Source organism: Engraulis encrasicolus, chromosome 16 (assembly GCF_034702125.1).
Source record: "Engraulis encrasicolus isolate BLACKSEA-1 chromosome 16, IST_EnEncr_1.0, whole genome shotgun sequence".
In the NCBI taxonomy this organism is placed as follows: domain Eukaryota; kingdom Metazoa; phylum Chordata; class Actinopteri; order Clupeiformes; family Engraulidae; genus Engraulis; species Engraulis encrasicolus.
In genome coordinates this window covers 19,784,508-19,802,862 of record NC_085872.1, presented here as the reverse complement: position 1 = coordinate 19,802,862, position 18,355 = coordinate 19,784,508, and positions in this window count along the sequence as shown.

The window sequence follows — 18,355 nt, the reverse complement described above, 5'->3', positions numbered from 1 at the left end:
GCCAATGTGTGTGTAAACTAGTGTAGAGGTTAAAGGTCAACCCTCTGATGCAGGAGGTTGCCATGGGAACTGTGTGTCAGGAGGGGTGAGATGAGAATGGCCGTCACTTGACTTGATTTGTGGACTGACGACACTAAAAACGTGTGCCTGCTCTTTTTAAATGTTTCTTTTCTCTCGTTTGGTTGCCTCTTAATCTACAGAATCAAGGCATTCACTTGTCTGATTTCATGTGTAAGGTAAAAAAAACAAAAACAATGGCTGGAAAGTGTGTGTCTGTGCGTGTGTGTGTGTGTGTGTGTGTGTGTGTGTGTGTGTGTGTGTCTGTGCGTGTGTGTGTGCATGTGCGTTTGTGTGCGATGAGCTTTCCCATCATGGCTTCTGATCCCTTAATGTCTAATAAAAATGTTTTATGCATTGACTGGTATTTCTGTTTCTTGCCCAACACACCTGTATATCAGGAAGGATCTTTAAATGACCTCAGGTCGGAATCAAACTCAGGTCCCTGGCTTTTTGGGATGGCATCTAAGCCCACTGAGTAATGGCGCCCCTGAATTTAACACTTAAGTTTAAGCCGTATGAAACAGAGATTTCAGACTGGTGTAATGATGTACCTCCCCGCCTGATCTCACAGAATTCCGTGAAATGAACATGGACCCTTGAGACACAAAATCTGGGCGTTTAATGTTTTTTTTATATATATACAGTATATGCATATATTTTGGGGCTTTTATGCCTTTATTTGACAGGAAGATGGTGACAGGAAGCGAATGGGACAGAGAGACAGGAGAGGATCAGGAAATGACCCCGGCCGGACTCGAACTGGGTCTTCATGGATTCTTTGCCAAAATTCTATTTTCGGATCACAGAATTGCTTTCAGTGATGGACTCATGGAAGTGTTTTTTTTTTTCCTATGTTCCCTTTTTCCATACAAAATACTGTTACTAAATTGCTCCTCCACAGCCTGGATTGAAAGAGCTCTAGCCTTACACCTTTGAGATCTCAGACCGATAGCTCACCCGATAGCTCAAATTAGACTGGACTGACAACACCCAGGCTCTCTACAAGAAAGGCCAGAGTAGACTCCACCTGTTGCGGAGACTGAGGTCCTTTGGGGTTCAACAAAACCTACTGAGGACCTTCTACGACTCTGTGGTCTCCTCTGTTGTGTTCTATGGGGTGGTGTGCTGGGGCAGCAGCATCACAGCAGCTGAGGCAAAGAAACTCAACAAACTGGTGAGGAAGGCTGGCTCTGTCCTGGGCTGCAGCCTTGACACTGTGGAAGTGGTGGGGGACAGGAGGATGACGATGAAATTGTCAGCAATCCAGGCTAACACCATCCACCCCCTGCATGGAACAGTGGCAGCCCTGCTGAGCCCACTGAGCAGTAGGCTCCTCCACCCAAACTGCAGAACAGAGAGGTACCGCAGGGCCTTTCTTCCCTCTGCAGTCAGACTATATAATAACACCAAGTCCCTGAGGTAGCCTTGGGGATGATGATGATGATGATGATGGTGGTGAAGGTAGTGATGGTTGTTAGGTTCAAACCCTTAACATTTGTAATATGAAACACCTGAAAGAAGAAAGGACACAGAGAATCGTTAATTAAGTTTCAAGCACTTGGAAAGCGAGTAGGGAGAACTGTCAGATACAATCTTCCCTAGTCACTCTGACAGGCCTCCCTACTCCAAGCAGTTTTTATTAAAGGACTGTCCCTGATTACACTTATCTCTCAACCGCTAGGGGGGGTTGGGGACACACATCCCGATTGAGAGTGATTTCCGCACACACACACACACACACACAAACACACAGGCCTTGGCCTGCTATCTAAAATATGTACTTTGTTGTGTTTAAGCATTCCATCGTTCTGGTACAGATAAAGTCTTCGCACAGTCCAGTAATCTTCCACTTAGCCTTGAACAGCAATTCTTGAATGCGAAAAGGCACATTTGTACCAAGGCAACATGTTTGCTCTACTATAGGATAACATACAGTTCCAACAATGGTCTTTTTTATCTTTTTAACTTTTTAACTTACTTATTTATTATTGTCCTAGCACCCTCTCCTCCTTTTTATGAAGCTGCTAATGCACTTTTTACAAATGCACTTTCACTTTTTACTAATGTACTTGTTTTTAACAGAGACATTTCTATTTTCCTTAACATCTCTTTTTTATCTATCCTACATATACTTTTTAACCTCCTGGTCCTGTGTTGTTGTATGTATACTGTCTACTGTCTTTGCACAATCTGTATGTTACTGCTGCAACAAATGAATTTCCCCATGGCGGGATAATTAAAAGGCATACTTACTTACTGTCCTCTCCTATTAACTGAGGAATGTTGGAAACTGTCAAGTAAAAAAAAGGGGGGAGGGACGGATATGTCCTTGTCCGAGGGCTTTTTATTCTATGTATTCCTGTCTGTACTAAACCACTTCAAAAAGGTGTAAAGATCATCCCTGTCAAAGGACTTTACCGAAGATTCTGCGACGGTGTATGCTTCACTCATGTGACAAGCCTACATGAATCAGTCTATCGCCATGGGCACTTAGTTGAATACGGCAGCAGCACGGCTGGATTGGCCATATGGTATGCAAGGAATTTAGCTGGTGGATGGTTGACTATTTTGGGCTGGCTCTCTCCTCAGATGGTATCATTCCTCAGAGATAATCACATATTGATGAAGCATTTTGGCTGTTCAGGGCAAAACGGCTCATGTTGGGTGACTAAAATGTTGTCAAAGGCTTCATTAGTGCCGCCACCCAATGCCTGAAATGCCTGGACTGGTTTTTTTTTTTTCATTTCAGCCCAGCCCTGGGTAGTAGCGATGCTGTGCTGATGGTATCACTATGAATGGCACAGGCATTATCCATGTTTCCATTGTCTCTGCTTTCTGCGATGGCGGACTCCAGGCACGGGGGGGATGAGCAATTAACTCAATATTTAATGCTGGGCTTTCCCTTAGGCACGAGATCATAGGAGGAAGAGAGTGAGAGAGAGAGAGAGAGAGAGAGAGAGTGTGTGTGTGTGTGTGTGTGTGTGTGTGTGTGTGTGTGTGTGTGTGTGTGTGTGTGTGTGTGTGTGTGTGTGTGTGTGTGTTTGTGTGTGTGTGTGTGTGTGTGTGTGTGTGTTAGGTGTTGAGGGGGGTTAGCATGGCATGCCATTCCAGCAGTGCTGCTGTGCATATATTCCTATGAGGCTGTACAGTACACTACAGTACAGGGCAGAGGCTGCAGCATGTTGCGTGTGCAACCAAGATTGTGTGGAGAGGGTAGGAAGATGAACGCACTGTGGCCCTCTGTGTGTATTTTTCAAGTCCCAAAGTCGGACAAGGTAGGGTACCCCTGGCATAAAAGAATCTGACCCATCTGTGGAATGACTAGAGTGTGTATGGCTGAAGTGAATGAATAGCTGGACCTGAGTCTTCAATGCTGTGGGGCATTCCAGGATGCAGGCCTGCCTACAGTGGGGGACACAAATGGATCTGTTGTCCAGGGTCCAGGGAGAGAAGGGGCCCAGAATTGAGGAACACACAAGTTCAGGGTCCAGAGACTTTAGCTGTTGGCAGCTGAACTTTTTACTGGAACTTAATAGTTAGGGAAAGATATGGATTTTTTTGAAAATCTGTGAAGAGAAATTCAAAAGTTATGACACATTCTACATCCTGTTTTTTCAATCTGTCGGGTTCCTTTTGAAAATGCAAGTCGATGGTCTGCCTGCTGGACCTCCACTAGTGCCTTGATGAAGTGTGCTTTCTGTGCACCCCTGGGCATGAGCGGGTGGTCATCAGCTGGGGACCACCAATCACGGACGTTTCGCTCCTTTAACCCCAGTAGCCTACATCTCATGGCGCATGGTGGCGGCACGATGGCAGGGATCTCTCCCTGCCACCCCCTGCTGATGCTCTAGGTGTTAGCGCCCCACCCCTTATCTTTCCTCCTCAGCCACAGTCAGAAACTGCCCTTTTCTGCCTCCTCTGCCAGTTCCCTCATGGCTTTCCGGCGTCCAGCCCCTGTGCATCCAAGGTCGCGGAGCAGGTGCACGGCTGAGGACCCAACAAAGCCTCTACACCCTACTTCAATGGGGCATATGACGATTTCCCAGCCAGCCTCTCTACATTCAGCTGCCAGAGCTGAATATTTCTGATTTTTACATAGGCCTTCTGGGCACCCCAACTTTGACAGGCTGTGCTGGAGATTCCCATGGGATTTGGCCGTGGATAAATTATGAGGTGTCTCTAGACACCTATAAGAATACATGGTAAAAAATCTATTGGTAAGAAATTTGTTCACACATTTTCCAAAAAATATTTTTCCCTAACTATCGAGGATATTGTTGTTCCTCAGATGAAGACCTGTACCTCTTGAGACCTTCTTTCTCAGACCTCAGTCTCAGTCCAGGCTTCATACGCTCCTGCATTGAGTAGCGTAATATCCTTCTCTGTCTATAGCCTGCACAAGAAAAGGACAGGCAATGCAGAAAACCTGGCTACTAGCAAACCAATGCATGTAGCAAAACAAACATAGGTGAGGGTTGGTGCAACATGGCAGCACAACCTAGTGCTGTACTGTATGTGTCCACACATGTACTGTATATCGACAAGCACCTTGATTGGTTATTGTACAACAATTAAAAAAAACTATAGAAATAGTGCTTAACGTGTTTATCATCTCTGGGATACAATTTATTTGCATGGCATAATGCCAAGCCAAGCTCCATAGTGACAACAAGGGAAGCTGATGGGGGGGAGGGACAAAGGGGTCAGTTGCCCCAGGCCCATGGACAGAGGGAGCCACAAGACATTGCATGTATTGAGCAGGGGGGCCTTTCAGATGACTTTGTCCCGGGCCCTGCCAAAGCTGTCAGTGGGCCTGATGACAGCTGCAAGAGGGAGGGGGTGAGGGTGGGCGGAGGGAGGGGTTTCCGTAGTGACAGTAAGCTTGTAGCAGTCCATTGCGTGACCATTCATAATTGTAATCACCTCGCACTGTCTTGCTTGATACTGATGTCGCACACACACACGCACGCACGCACACACACAAACTTACACACATGCACACATGCGCACACACACACACACACACACGCACACACACACACACAAACACACACTCAAACGCACACTCAGGGATGCGTTTAATTGGTGGTGAGCTTATAGGTTCGTTTCAGGTCAGTGAGTGTACTGTACTTAGCTCAGCCATGGAAATATGCCGTGTCTCCTTAGGCCTACCCTTACGAGTTATCGGTTGATCTCAGTGCTGCACGCACCTTTCAGCCCTGTACTGTGCTGTGGTGACTTGCTAAACTGCCCATCAAAGGCACAGTGCCGTAACTACAAAATTTGGTTTGGACTGGAAATGATCTTCATTCCACCTCCTATATCTTGTAAGTGCAAGTGAATAGTGAAAGCCCAACTGGGAAACTCCAACTCCCATTGTCATTGTTACACAGCACTCCACAGCACACAAGTATTCATTGCACACTGCACACAATGAAATTGCATTTATGCTTCACCCGTGCAAAAGGGGGCAGCCCCCAATGGCGGCCCCTAGGGAGCAGTGCGGTGGGACGGTACCATGCTCAGGGTACCTCAGTGATGGAGGAGGATGGGGGAGAGCAATAAAGCCTAATGGTCTAAATGTAGGGTGACCAGATTTTTGTAGTCAGAAACCGGGACACTTCGTGCGTGACTGAAGGACAATATTTGGTGGGCGGGTCTGGGGATCCTCCCCCAGGAAAATTTGTATTTTTTTAGATGCAATTTCCTGCATTCTGATCAATTTTAGAGGGAGGAATGACAAATCGCAACTGACTCCTTCATACTTTCTATACAAGCACTGGCTGGCATTAACTGTGGCAGGTAAACATGTAATCTTTTCCATATATTTACCCTGATAGACATGGCACAATGTAGTGGGTGGCCAAAACCGGGACATATTTGTGTCCCGGCCGAGAGGGTTTGCTCGGGACCTGGGACACACAACTCCAAACCGGGACTGTCCCGGTCAAACCGGGACGTCTGGTCACCCTATCTAAATGTGTCCCCTTTTACAGATACTGCTGTCAAATAAATGTCTTAGTCTCAGTGTTGGTGTAGTTACTGCCCTATGGCTTTGTAAGACAGTAAAGAGACCCAGCAAGGGCTACAGTAACAGTTGTCACGCAACATTTGGCTATCTTGGTTGTCTGAAGTGAAGCAATGAGGACGATGACAAGGGCTCATGAGGACCTGTTCGTTTGTAAAATGAGACTATTGCTAAAGGGGGAGGAGACTGAGGATGGGTGCACGCAGAGGAGTGAAGGCAAGGAGAGAAAGGGAAAGAGATTAGAGAAAGAGGACGTGCTCTCGTCTCCTCTCCTCTCCTCTCCTGTCCTTTCCCCTTTTCACCTCTTCTCCTCTCCCCTCCACAGCACTCCTCTTCTCTCCTCTCCTCTCCTCTTCACTACTCTCCTCTCTTCTTCACTCTTCTCCTCTCCTTTCCCTCCTTCACCTCTTCTCCTCTCCCCTCCACAGTACTCCTCTCCTCTCCTCTCTTCTTCTCTACTCTCCTCTCTTCTTCACTCCTCTCCTCTCCTTTCCCCCCTTCACCTCCTTTCCTCTTCTCTTCTCTCTTATGCACCCCTCTCCTCTCCTCTCCTCTCCTCTCGCCTCAACAGCACTCCTCTCCTACCCTCTCCACTCTCCATCACTCATCTCCTCTCCTCTCTTCTCTCTTCCTCACTCCTCCACTCTCCTCTTCGCTCCTATCTTCTGCTCTCCTCTCCTTTCCTATCCTCTCCTCCCCTCTTCTCTTCTCTCCTCTCCCCTCTTCTCCTTTCCTCCACCTCCCTCCCTATGCGCTCCACTCCTCTCTTCTCCTCTACTCTATCCTCCTTTCCCCTCTTATTCACCCCTCTCCTCTCCTAGCCACTCGTCTCCTCTCAACTCCTCTCCTTTCATCTCTCCACTCCACTCCTCTCCTTTATTTTCCTTTCCTTTTGTCTCCTCTCCTCTCGTCTCCTCTCCTCTTTTCCCCGTTATCTCCTCTCCTCTCCTCCCTTCTCCTCTCCTCTCCTCCTCTCCTCTCCTCCTCTTCTGAGTTGCCATGGAGGAAGGGAGGGTTCCGCAGGATGCTGGAGCTCCATGCTGTGACTGAGATCCAGGCCATGCAGTGCTGCAGCTGACTCCAGCACGCAAGCTCGTGCTCTTGGCCGCCAAACACACACGTCAGTGGCACCAACTGCCGCATCACACACACGCTAGGAGGCGGGAACAGACACTCCTGATGGACTTGCGGCCTAACATTAGCCCCGCCCCCTCAGGGGCTGTTGGCTTCTTGTAGCCACTCCCCCCTCAGCCTCCACATGGGAAGTGGACACGCCCACTTACTCACACGCACACAGGCGTGCTCTCCACAGGCGGCTCCATCACGCCAACCTGTTGCCATGGAGACCACACAGGCTCCAGAATGTAAACAAAGACGCACACATGCTACCTAGAAGAGATTGTGGATTCTGTGTACTGTATGTGCATCTCTATCTCTCTTTGACTCTCTTTTCATTGTCCATCATTTTTTTGTTGTGGAAACTCACATAACTGTACATACCGTATAAGGGGCTCGCTTTGGAAGTTTTCTATCCAATGTTTATAGGTGTTGCCTGAATTGTCTCACTTAATATATTTCTGATAAATTATTAAATATTAAATATTAAAATCCATAGAACATGCACATGTTTTTTTTCCACTGTAATGTGGATGACCTCGTAATAAAAACTTGAATGACATTAACCAAGATTACATTATCAGAAAATATCTTGAAAATATCATGAAAGAAAGAAAAAAAGTTTCTATGGGTGGCATGAGACTGCTCATACACATGCAGATATCATGGACATTAATAACACAAACTCCATGACTTGTCATACAGTGTCTTTTGGTGGACTTATTATAACAACAGGTTGCTTCCACATAAAGTATTGGTCAACTAATAACCTGTAAGTTGCTTTGGATAAAATTGTCAGCTAAATGTAATGCAATGTAATGATAAAAGGCTTTTTATACAGTAGGTAGGCCTATAGTGACAACACATGTGTCTCATTTTACCAACTGTCCTGATTTACCTTAGTTCACCATAACAACAAGGTCTTGTTGAGCACTTTGTGGCCCCACCGTGGTTCTAACAGTAGGGAACTGGGCTACTATGCCGTCAACCTGGGTTCGTTTCTGGCCCAGGTCCTTTGCCAAACATTCCCTGACTCTCTCTCTCCTTCATTTCCTGTCCACCTCTCAACTGTCCTTTCTCAAAAAAAATAAAGGCAAAAGATATTTTTTTTTAAAAAGAAAAAAAGGGTCTTGACTGAACACTGTGCCATGGTGTGGTCTGAATGTGTCACTACAAAACCAACTAACATGCCTCTTGTTTGAGAGAGTAAATGACTGAGTGGGCTGAATGGGCAGTTGCAGTTCTTCATATGTTGCTGACTGTTGCCATCTACTGGTTATAACGCAGACCTACAATGGCAAACCCTTTTTCCCTGGCATGTGTTTTAAAAAAGGAAAACTGTCAGAGATTTCTTTTACATACACTTGCACCATTGAGAAGAAATGTGACTGCACATTGACTGGTGTGGTCCTGCCACAGAGGTGGATGGAAGCACCATATATGTGTATAGAAGACTATACACATCTATGGGAAGCACAACCTCCAATGCAGGGGGAGGTGGCTCCATTGGGAGGCTTACCAAAGAAAATGTCCATGGGAGTTGGACTTCTGATCACAGGGTTGCAGGTTCAATCGTCTCCCACTCCCTTCACCTACATCCATGGCTGCATCCACATTGCTCAAGGTAGGGCCACTGACAGCTTTGACCGGGCGCGGGACAAAATTATTTGAAAGGGACCCCCTCTCAATACATAGTACAGTACATACAATGTAATGAGCCCGCCTCCTTCTCCTGTCCTTAATTATCGCCTGCAATTACTGCTGACCTGCCGCAGTTTAATTTGGCCACAAACCAAACACTGTCAACCGGATATCCTCTTTCAACCGATTTGGCGGAGTTTCCGCATTTTGCGCAGTCACAATTTTTATCCATGATGTCGTACCCACTGACCTTGCGCACAGGATTTACTTTTCCATCCACTCGTGTGTGTCCTCGGGCCACGCCCCCATACTACACAGTGGCCAATGCATTTCCCATCGAGTGATAGTTCTTATCCAATCTAAATTCTTTGTCTGCGGTTAGTAATAATGATAATAATAATAATAATACTTTCGTATTAATAATACAAGGACGCTTCACAGAGTGTTGTGTTGGGAAGTGTGAGTGTGTGTGCGCGTCAGTGTGTGAGCGTGTGTGTGAATGCATGTAAGTGAAAGTGCTTGTGGAACTAGCAGCCATAAGCCTCCAGGAAGAGATGTGTCTTAAGGTGTTGCTTAAACATGGCCAGTGAAGGGGCATTCTGGATGTGGTCGGGCAGATTGTTCCAAAGAATGGGAGCAGCAACATGGAAGGCTCTGTCACTGGTGGCCTTGAGCCTGGTACGAGGGACGATCAGCTGACCCTTGGAAGAGGACCGCAAGGATCTTGAGGGGTCATAGGGGTGAAGGAGGTCTGTGAGGTAGTGGGGTGCCAGACCATGGAGGGACTTGAAGGTTAGGAGGAGGACTTTGTAGGTAATGCGTGACTTGATGGGGAGCCAGTGAAGCTGCTTGAGTATGGGGGTGATGTGCTGCCAGGGTCTAGTGCCTGTTATGATCCTGGACATATTGCAGTCTGTCTAGGGCCTTGTTGGGTAGACCAAGCAGGATGGCATTGCAATAGTCCAGACGGGAGGAGATGAAGGAGTGAGTGAGCGTCTCCGTAACTGTCTTAGAGAGTGAAGGCCTGAGTCTGGATATGTTTCGGAGATGATAGAATGCCGATTTGGTGACTTTTTTGATGTGGGAGTGAAGTGAAAGTGATGAATCCAAGGTTAGGGGACCTTTGGAGGCTTTAGGTTGAGTATAAATGGAGTTCCCTTGGTAGATGGCGGTAAAACGCATTTGGCCGAGACCAAACTTGAGCACACTTCTTGTAATTGGGTGGGTGGAGTTTGAATCCTCTTTCTCTAATCTACTCTCTTTGGTCCATGCTTGCCAAACAACCCACCCAATGTCCAGGACAACCCCGTGCTATCAGTGTGGTGCTCAGGGGCGGTTCTATCATTGGGCAAAGTCGGGCAATTGCCCGGGGCCCCGTCCAGCCAGGGGCCCCATCAGCAATCGACATTTATGCATCGATTTTTCGTGTGGTGGCAATTTAAGCTTTCGGGGCCCTTGGCTGCGGCTCGATGGGGCCCACCTAGATAATCTTGCTTTTGGGCCCATGTTTCTGTTGTTACGCCACTGCCTGCATTATACACAATCGATTATTTATTAATAATTTAAAGGGGGCCTCAAAATTGCTCTTTGCCCAGGGCCTTAGATTTCCTAAAACCGCCCCTGGTGGTGATCTACAGTACATGCAGCACAGCTCAAGCATTTTTGACACTATGGTACTTTGATGACACATTGCTCCAGGCAAGCCTACCGATGGCAAAGGTGTATGTTGTTCCAGGTGTAGAGAGTTACTTGTGCACAATCCCTGGTGCTGAACAAAAAAAATACGTATTTTCTGGAAAAAAAGGTTTGCACACTCCTTTGGATTTTCGAAACATCATCATGCTTGCCATTGAATGAATGAATAAACAGAAGAAAAAATAACTTAACCCTCCTGTTATCCTCAGATTTAGGTTACATCCGCGATCCTTGGGGTCATTTTGACCCCAGACACTTTAATGTCCACAAAATGAGTTGAAGCAAAAACTTTTGCACCGGTTTTGGGACATAAAAACGGCCTTTAGATAAGTGCTATCACCCCCACACACAGCCCACACACCAACAAAACTAGTCCATGACTAGGCAAAAATGTGCAACAACTGCCCAAAAGTTGCCTTGAATTCGTTTTGGCCCTCGTCCACATACATATTGTTAGTTATTAGAGCCCTAAATAAAGCAAAATGTTCTGTTCATGTATTTGACATAATCTAGACAGATTGGAACATGTATTAGCAAAATATGGATGTTCCATTTATGTTTAACACACTTAATAATTTGGGGTCCAATTGACCCCAAAGGAACACAGATGTAATTAAATGTGTACAGCACTTAGGGAAAACATTTTTTTCACATTGACCGCATATATTTAGGAGAAGTCATCAAAGATGAAGCAAAAGAATTATGTAGGCTACTTCATGTATTTTTCAGATGTTAAACATTGAATGGGGTCAAATAGACCCCAGGATAACAGCAGGGTTGAAGAAGAAACAATTCCAAAGGAGTGTGCGTGCGAACCTTTCCTCCAGAAAGTATGTTGTTCCAAGCCCAGTGAGATAGGAGTCCAGAATTTGGTCCCCATTACATTGTATGTACTGGCAAGGGGGCCCTTTCAGATGACTTTGTCCTGGCCCAGCCGAAGCTGTCAGCGCCCCTGGCTCCGGGGACTTCACTGTAACCCTGACCCTAGGCCTGGTGCTAATAGACAGACAAGGCGGTAGCCTAGAATAGCACAGAACGCCAAACGAAATAAAACATTAAACATTTTACATTGACAATGATTATTCATCTGCACTCTGTAAACACATAGATACTAGATCAGCTATTTTCGTATAGGCTAAAAAGAAAATATTCTTTATAGATTGTAAAGAAATAATCTCATATTTAGATTAAGGAAAACGTTAACTGTGACTAAAATCTCGTTGTCATCACTATTTATTAGCCTCCTTGGTGGCCATCTCTAGTCAGGCCAAGAGCAATGTAAATATCATTTCTGATCTCCCGAAAAATCGGGCTCCACCCACTTTCTTGGAAACCAATGAACCAGTAGCAAACCTAGGGAGGCAGGTCAACCATGCCATTTGGGAAACGTTAATTGTTATTCTCTTGGTCAGGCCAAGTCTCGAAGAGATTTGAAAGTCGATGATAATCAGGCGAGGACACCTAATCCGCTCCTGGAGGGCTACCTGGTGCCCACGGCCACCGTGTTGGTGACTCCTGACCTAAAGAATAGCCTGCGCTTAGCCTGGCCACAAGAGTAGATGCACTGCCCGTCTGCAGTAAATATGCTCCATGTAGTCTCCACATATACACCGTTCTGTGTAGACTTCACGTAGACCAGATGTCTCTTTTGGAGGACACTGGGCCTAAGCAAACAACAATCTTGAATCTTTGAATCTTGAATCTTGAATTTGAGCTACATGACTTATCCCGTTCAGGCGGAGTAGAACATTTGATGTTACCAGAATGGCAATGACCGTAGTGTCATAGTGTATTCAAAAGGCCCCGTGTTAAGTTATATTTGTGTAGTAGTGTAGTACTATGGTAGTTAACTTTTCAATGACTAGTACAGCATTCCACTAGTGGAGGGATGTCAAACTCAGGCCCGTCCAGTGATCCGTCCTAGGGTAGGCCTACACTGCAGGTAAGCCCCTTTTTCCCTCTCTTCCCCCTCCAGTGCCCAACACCATCATCCACACCAGACCATGCAGTGCTGCAGCTGACTTCAGCACGCAAGCTCGTGCTCTTGGGTGCCAAACACACACGTCAGTGGCACCAACTGCCGCATCACACACACGCTAGGGGGCGGGACCAGACCCTCTTGATGGACATGCAGCCTAAGATTAGCTCCACCCCCTGTTGGCTGCCAGCTCAGTGTAGCCACTCCCCCTCAGCCTCCACATGGGATGTGGACACGCCCACTTCCTCACACGCACACAGGCGTGCTCTCCACAGGCTGCTCCATCACGCCAACCCGCTGCCATGGAGACCACACAGGCTCCAGAATGTAAACAAACACGCAAACAGACACACATCACATGTCGAATTTCTTGAGAAATGGACACAATTGGATTCCTCAGACATTCATCGTCAAGATGAAAGGAGGAACTCACGGCATTCTTCATAGCAGGGGACGGGTCCCAATCCATATTTGGACCACCAGTGAAGTTGAGATTCATATTCTCTGAATATATTCCCAACACATTGATACATAAAGATGCGTGGATAGTATTTCTGCCTAAATGGGCCCATAAGACCCATAGTTCTTTGTGCATGCCAATGTTTAATTGGATACGTGAGAATGTCAAATAAAACCAATCAATCAAAATCATATAAATCTTTGTCAGGACATTTGGTTCAAAAAAATATATTATTTAGGTCAACACCAGGGCTTGACACTGGCACCTGCAAACTGGCCAAATGCTTGGCTGTGGCTAGTAACAATTTTGGTCAACTGGTTATCTCACTTGACCTCCTTTGTCTTAGTTATGTCTTGTATCTCTCGCGTCTAAAGTACCGTTTCGGGCAGTAATCCAGAAACTATCACAGAGTGATATTAATATGAGATGCTCAAGTGTATCTCAAGAAATAAGATTCAACCATAGATGAGTAGCACCACTTTCCCCATAGACAGGCATACATTCATATACTGTGGGGACAACCCCCCACTCTCTTACAACACCAATACACCTGGCCTAAAACCCTGAATTGTTTTGTATACTAGAAACATCGATGGAGGAGGGATTTCTTGTGGTCTGGCCCTTCTTGTTGTCTGGCCCAGGGGCCCATGGAGGGGGCCCTTTCTTGGTGTCTGGCCCAGGGGCCCATGGAAGGATTTCTTGTTGTCTGGTCCAGGGGCCCATGGAGAGGGGGGCCTTTCTTGGTGTTGGGCCCAGGGGCCAATGGAGGGGGGCCCTTTCTTGGTGTTTGGCACAGGGGCCCATGGAGAGGGGGCCCTTTCTTGGTGTTTGGCACAGGGGCCCATGGAGGGGGCCCTTTCTTGGTGTCTGGTCCAGGGGCCCATGGAGTCATAGTCCGTCCCTGTCTTGTCAGTATTGCCATTGTGCTCATGTGCTTACCTAGCCAGGCTGTGCCCTCCTACTTTCAGCATTGCAACTAGTCAGGTCAAGAGCAATGCAAGGACTTTCTGAGTTCCCGCAAATACAGGAACTCCTCCCTCTTTGTCGATAAGCAAACAACCTTAAGCAAACCAAGGGAGGTAGGTCAACCATTGATTAATTGTTATGCTCTTGGTCAGACCAAGTCTCGAAGAGATTTGAACGTCGATAACAATCAGGCCAGTGCTTACCAGCTGTGTCCTCTCATTGTTTACCTGCTTGTCTACTGTACCCATAAAGAAAAAGGTAAAGAAAAAACATGTCAAACCAGTACAACTTGACGAATACATTCACAGGTGACACATGCATGGTAACATAATTGTCTTTATTTCAAACAGTTCAGAAAAAGGATTTTTATATAAACCATTTTAAAAAAATAGACAACATTTTGGAAAGTGCTATCAAGTGACCAAGTTTGTTAAGGTGTCAAACTTCTTTACAGAATTAAAGTACCTACATAAGCAGACAAAGTGTTGGGGGGGATCCCAAAATAGTAGGGGCTCTAAGCCGAAAAATCGTTACGCGTTGGATAGAAGCATATAATTCGGTACACATGTTCCTTGAGTGATTTGAAGACATCCTAGAAGGGGTGCCCCTGGAAAAAAAATTGTCTACCATGTCATATACAATATGTCATGTTGGTAATGCATTACATTGTTATTACATGGCATTATACTTAGCTGAAAATGTTAATATAGTCCTCAGCAGAGATGAAGCAAGGGTAGTCTGCTTGACCAGATTGATAAAACTACAAAATGTACATAGTGTGAAAGTATGGGTGAGTCTGTGCTTACGTGCTTGACAGCATGTAACATTGTGAACGATTTGAGAAGATTCTTGGTCTGAATTAAAATGAGCATTGCCCACACTAAAACTATGGTGAGAATAGACTGCTCCTAATGCTCGATCTGAATGGGATAGTGTCAGTGCAAGATGCCCTAGGTAGCAGGTTCTCCATCCTCTAATTTCCATAACAGATAAAAGTATTTTATTTGTATGAGAGAGGGTAAAAGACAGGACCTTTCCATATGTATGAAGAACCCCATAAGATCACCTAATTCTATATTTTTACAAGGCATTGTGCATATTGTGAGAGCATTTCAGTCATCTTTAGAATGGCATTATAGATTACTCAATATAGGCTTACATGTAGGCCACAGTATGGCTTCAGTTCAAATTAAATGGGCATTATTTCTTAGTATATGTTGAGTAAGAAGACAGAGGTAAATTGTTTTTTTTTATTTGCAGACAAGTCCTCACCTAGTACTTGTGCCAAAAGTTGTATTAGTTAGCTCAGTAATCATTGAGTACTTAAGTTGCTATCAAAACTGACAGCTGATGGACAACATGTACCGTAGGTCTTGTGCCACCCTTACCCATAGGAGAAATATCTATATAGAAAAACAATTATCATATGAAAGTAAATCATTACCTGTACTCATTTTCTTGATATGCAAGGCACACAAATAGTCTGGGAGGAAGGATAGTCTATCATTACCCCCCCCCCCCCCAAACAAAATGCCACAAGACTTTTTTTAACCTTCAAGATTTTGAGTGGTAACAGTAACATAACTCATTCCCACTACACCCTTTTGCATAATATTGTACATGTCCTCAGAATGCTCTACATGTTTCAGTTCTATGTAGTTGTACTGTACAGGACAGTACAGTGCAGTGCAGTACAGTACAGTACAGTACAGTAGCATACAGAACGGTGCAGTATAATAAAGTACAGTAGAGTATAGTACAGTACAGTACAGTACAGTAGCATACAGTACGGTGCTAGCCTAGAAATCTAGACGCCCCTAGCGACCGCAAATTGAATTTGCTCCCGGGGGCAGTCTAGCGGACCCCGGTCGTTTTGCAAGGCTGAAAGTTATCCGATGACAGGGCCAATCAAATCGCGAGGGGGGCCGGGCTACTTAGTAAACAGGAAACTTTCTAGGAAGAAGCATGGTGTCCGTCCGTGCTACATACAGCACGAAAGTGCACTTAATTTAAAAAGCCTGGATGATAATACATTTCGTGTCTGACATGGATTGATTGATGTAATAATACACCATGAACTTATCGGACACAAATAGATCACAACTATTACACTTCACACTTTTATAAGTGTGTTTTGTATGTTTTTTTAATGTTCTGTATTGTGTTGTATTTGTTGATAATGGACCTTGAGTCTGGAATAAAGCTGATGATGATGATGATGATGATAACACAATACAATCATTCGATGTTTTAAACTCGGTAAGCTAAGTTGAGCATTTTACAGGACCAGATAGTCACACGCTATTATCAGACCACTACTGTAGGTGTAGAATGAAATTGCTGCCCCAATTTCTAATAAGACACATGCCATTAAAAACGAGACATTTGGGAGCTTTGAAAGTCTTTGAGTAGCTTACTAAATAGATGGGAATGGCATAGTCTACCAAGCTGTATAACCTGTCGTCAATAACAGAGCTAGGTATCCAGTCTTAATATAACCATTTAACAAGCCCCAAATGGCTCAACATTTCGCTGGTTGATCAAGGAGGGCCATGTGGTTGAAAACGAGGCATTTTTTAACTGTATAAGTGAAAACACGATTTATTAGGACACTTGTTTGTGGCTGTGGTCATCACATGCATTCACTGCTACGACGGCTCGAATTTGCCGCTCCACCTACAAAGGGGCCCTCGCTGGCTACTGTCGCCAATAACACAGAGCTAGGTATCCAGCCTTGTATTATATGCCTGCCCCAAATTCTAATAAGATCCATGTCATTAAAAACGAGACATTTGGGAGCTTTGAAAGTCTGTGAGTCGCTTACTAAATAGATGGGAATGACACCTAGAGTCTACCGAGCTAGCGGCTAGCCAATCTGTCGTCAATTACACAGAGCTAATATCCAGCCGTGTATACAGCTAGCTAGCTAACACCGAACATGCCATGTTGACAACAATCATAAATATAACCATTTAACAAGCCCCAAATTGCTCAACATTTCGCTGGATGATCAAGAAGGGTCGTGTGGTTGAAAACGAGGCATTTTTGAACTATGTAAGTGAAAACACGATTTATTAGGAAACTTGTTTGTGGCTGTGGTGATCACACGCATTCACTGCTACCTACGACGGCTTGGACTTGCCGCTTCACAAGACAGCTGTGACGTTACACAGAAGTGTGTGGGGATTGGTTGTTTGCCATCCAATTGCGTGGCGTTGAGTGCTGAAGCAACCGTTTATCCCGCCCACACTGCTGCCCAGCCCTCCTAGACCCTGGTACAGCTTTTTGCTGTACGGGTCTGGCTCGCTAGGCTAGTACGTACAGTACAGTACAGTAGCATACAGTACGGTGCAGTATAATAAAGTACAGTAGAGTATAGTACAGTACAGTACGGTACAGTAGCATACAGTACGGTGCAGCACAGTACAGTAGTATATAGTACGGTGCAGTATAGTAAAGTAAAGTACAGTACAGTACAGTACAGTAGCATACAGTACGGTGCAGTCTAGTACAGTACAGTACAGTACAGTATAATACAGTAGCATACTGCACGGTGCAGTAGAGTACAGTACGGTATATCACATTACAGTACAGTACAGTACAGTAGAGTACAGTACAGTGCAATACAGTAGAGTACAGTATAGTCTTGATGACTTTTAGGCTACTTTGACTTTAGCCCTCCAAAGCCAATAGGATTTCCACATGCTGTTGTTTTAAGTTTTTGAAAGACTATTTTAGTAGCCTATGTGAGAGAGGGAAGGCAGGCAGACATGTTTTAAATAAAGGACCACACCCACAAATAAAAAAATAACCAGCAAACAATAAATTAAGTGGTTAGGTAGCCAACATGTCATCTAGATTAAAGCCAAAAGTAGATGAAAAACAGACATGTTACCATTTTGCTCTTTTAAAATATAAAGTATCTGTCAATATACTGTATATATGATATATTCATAAATGCCCTTATCACTCCATTGTACACTTAGGACTGAGATATACATATCTGAACATTAGCATACATTTGATTTTGTAATGGCCTATAGTAAATCATCCAAGCTGTCACTGACACTTGATATGTACATGTATTATTGACTTGATTGATATGAATATTTCAGTTGGACTCCTAGGCTTAAATCATTGAGGGGGTCCTAAGGAAGTAGTAGTAGTTTGTGTGTGTGTGTGCGCATGTGTAAGTGGGATTAAAATTATTGTTTGCCATCTATCTTTGTCTGAAGAGCAGACTGAGTGTCTGAACCTGCTAATGCTAGCATGCTAACATTGGGAGAGTTATGTGTGGCCCAGTTCAAGGGTTTATCTCTTCTCCCCTAAATTTTCTAACCACAATTTTCTTTTTGGATTTTATAAATATGACCCACTGCAAGTTTTTAAAACTCTTAATGAATGTTGGTTC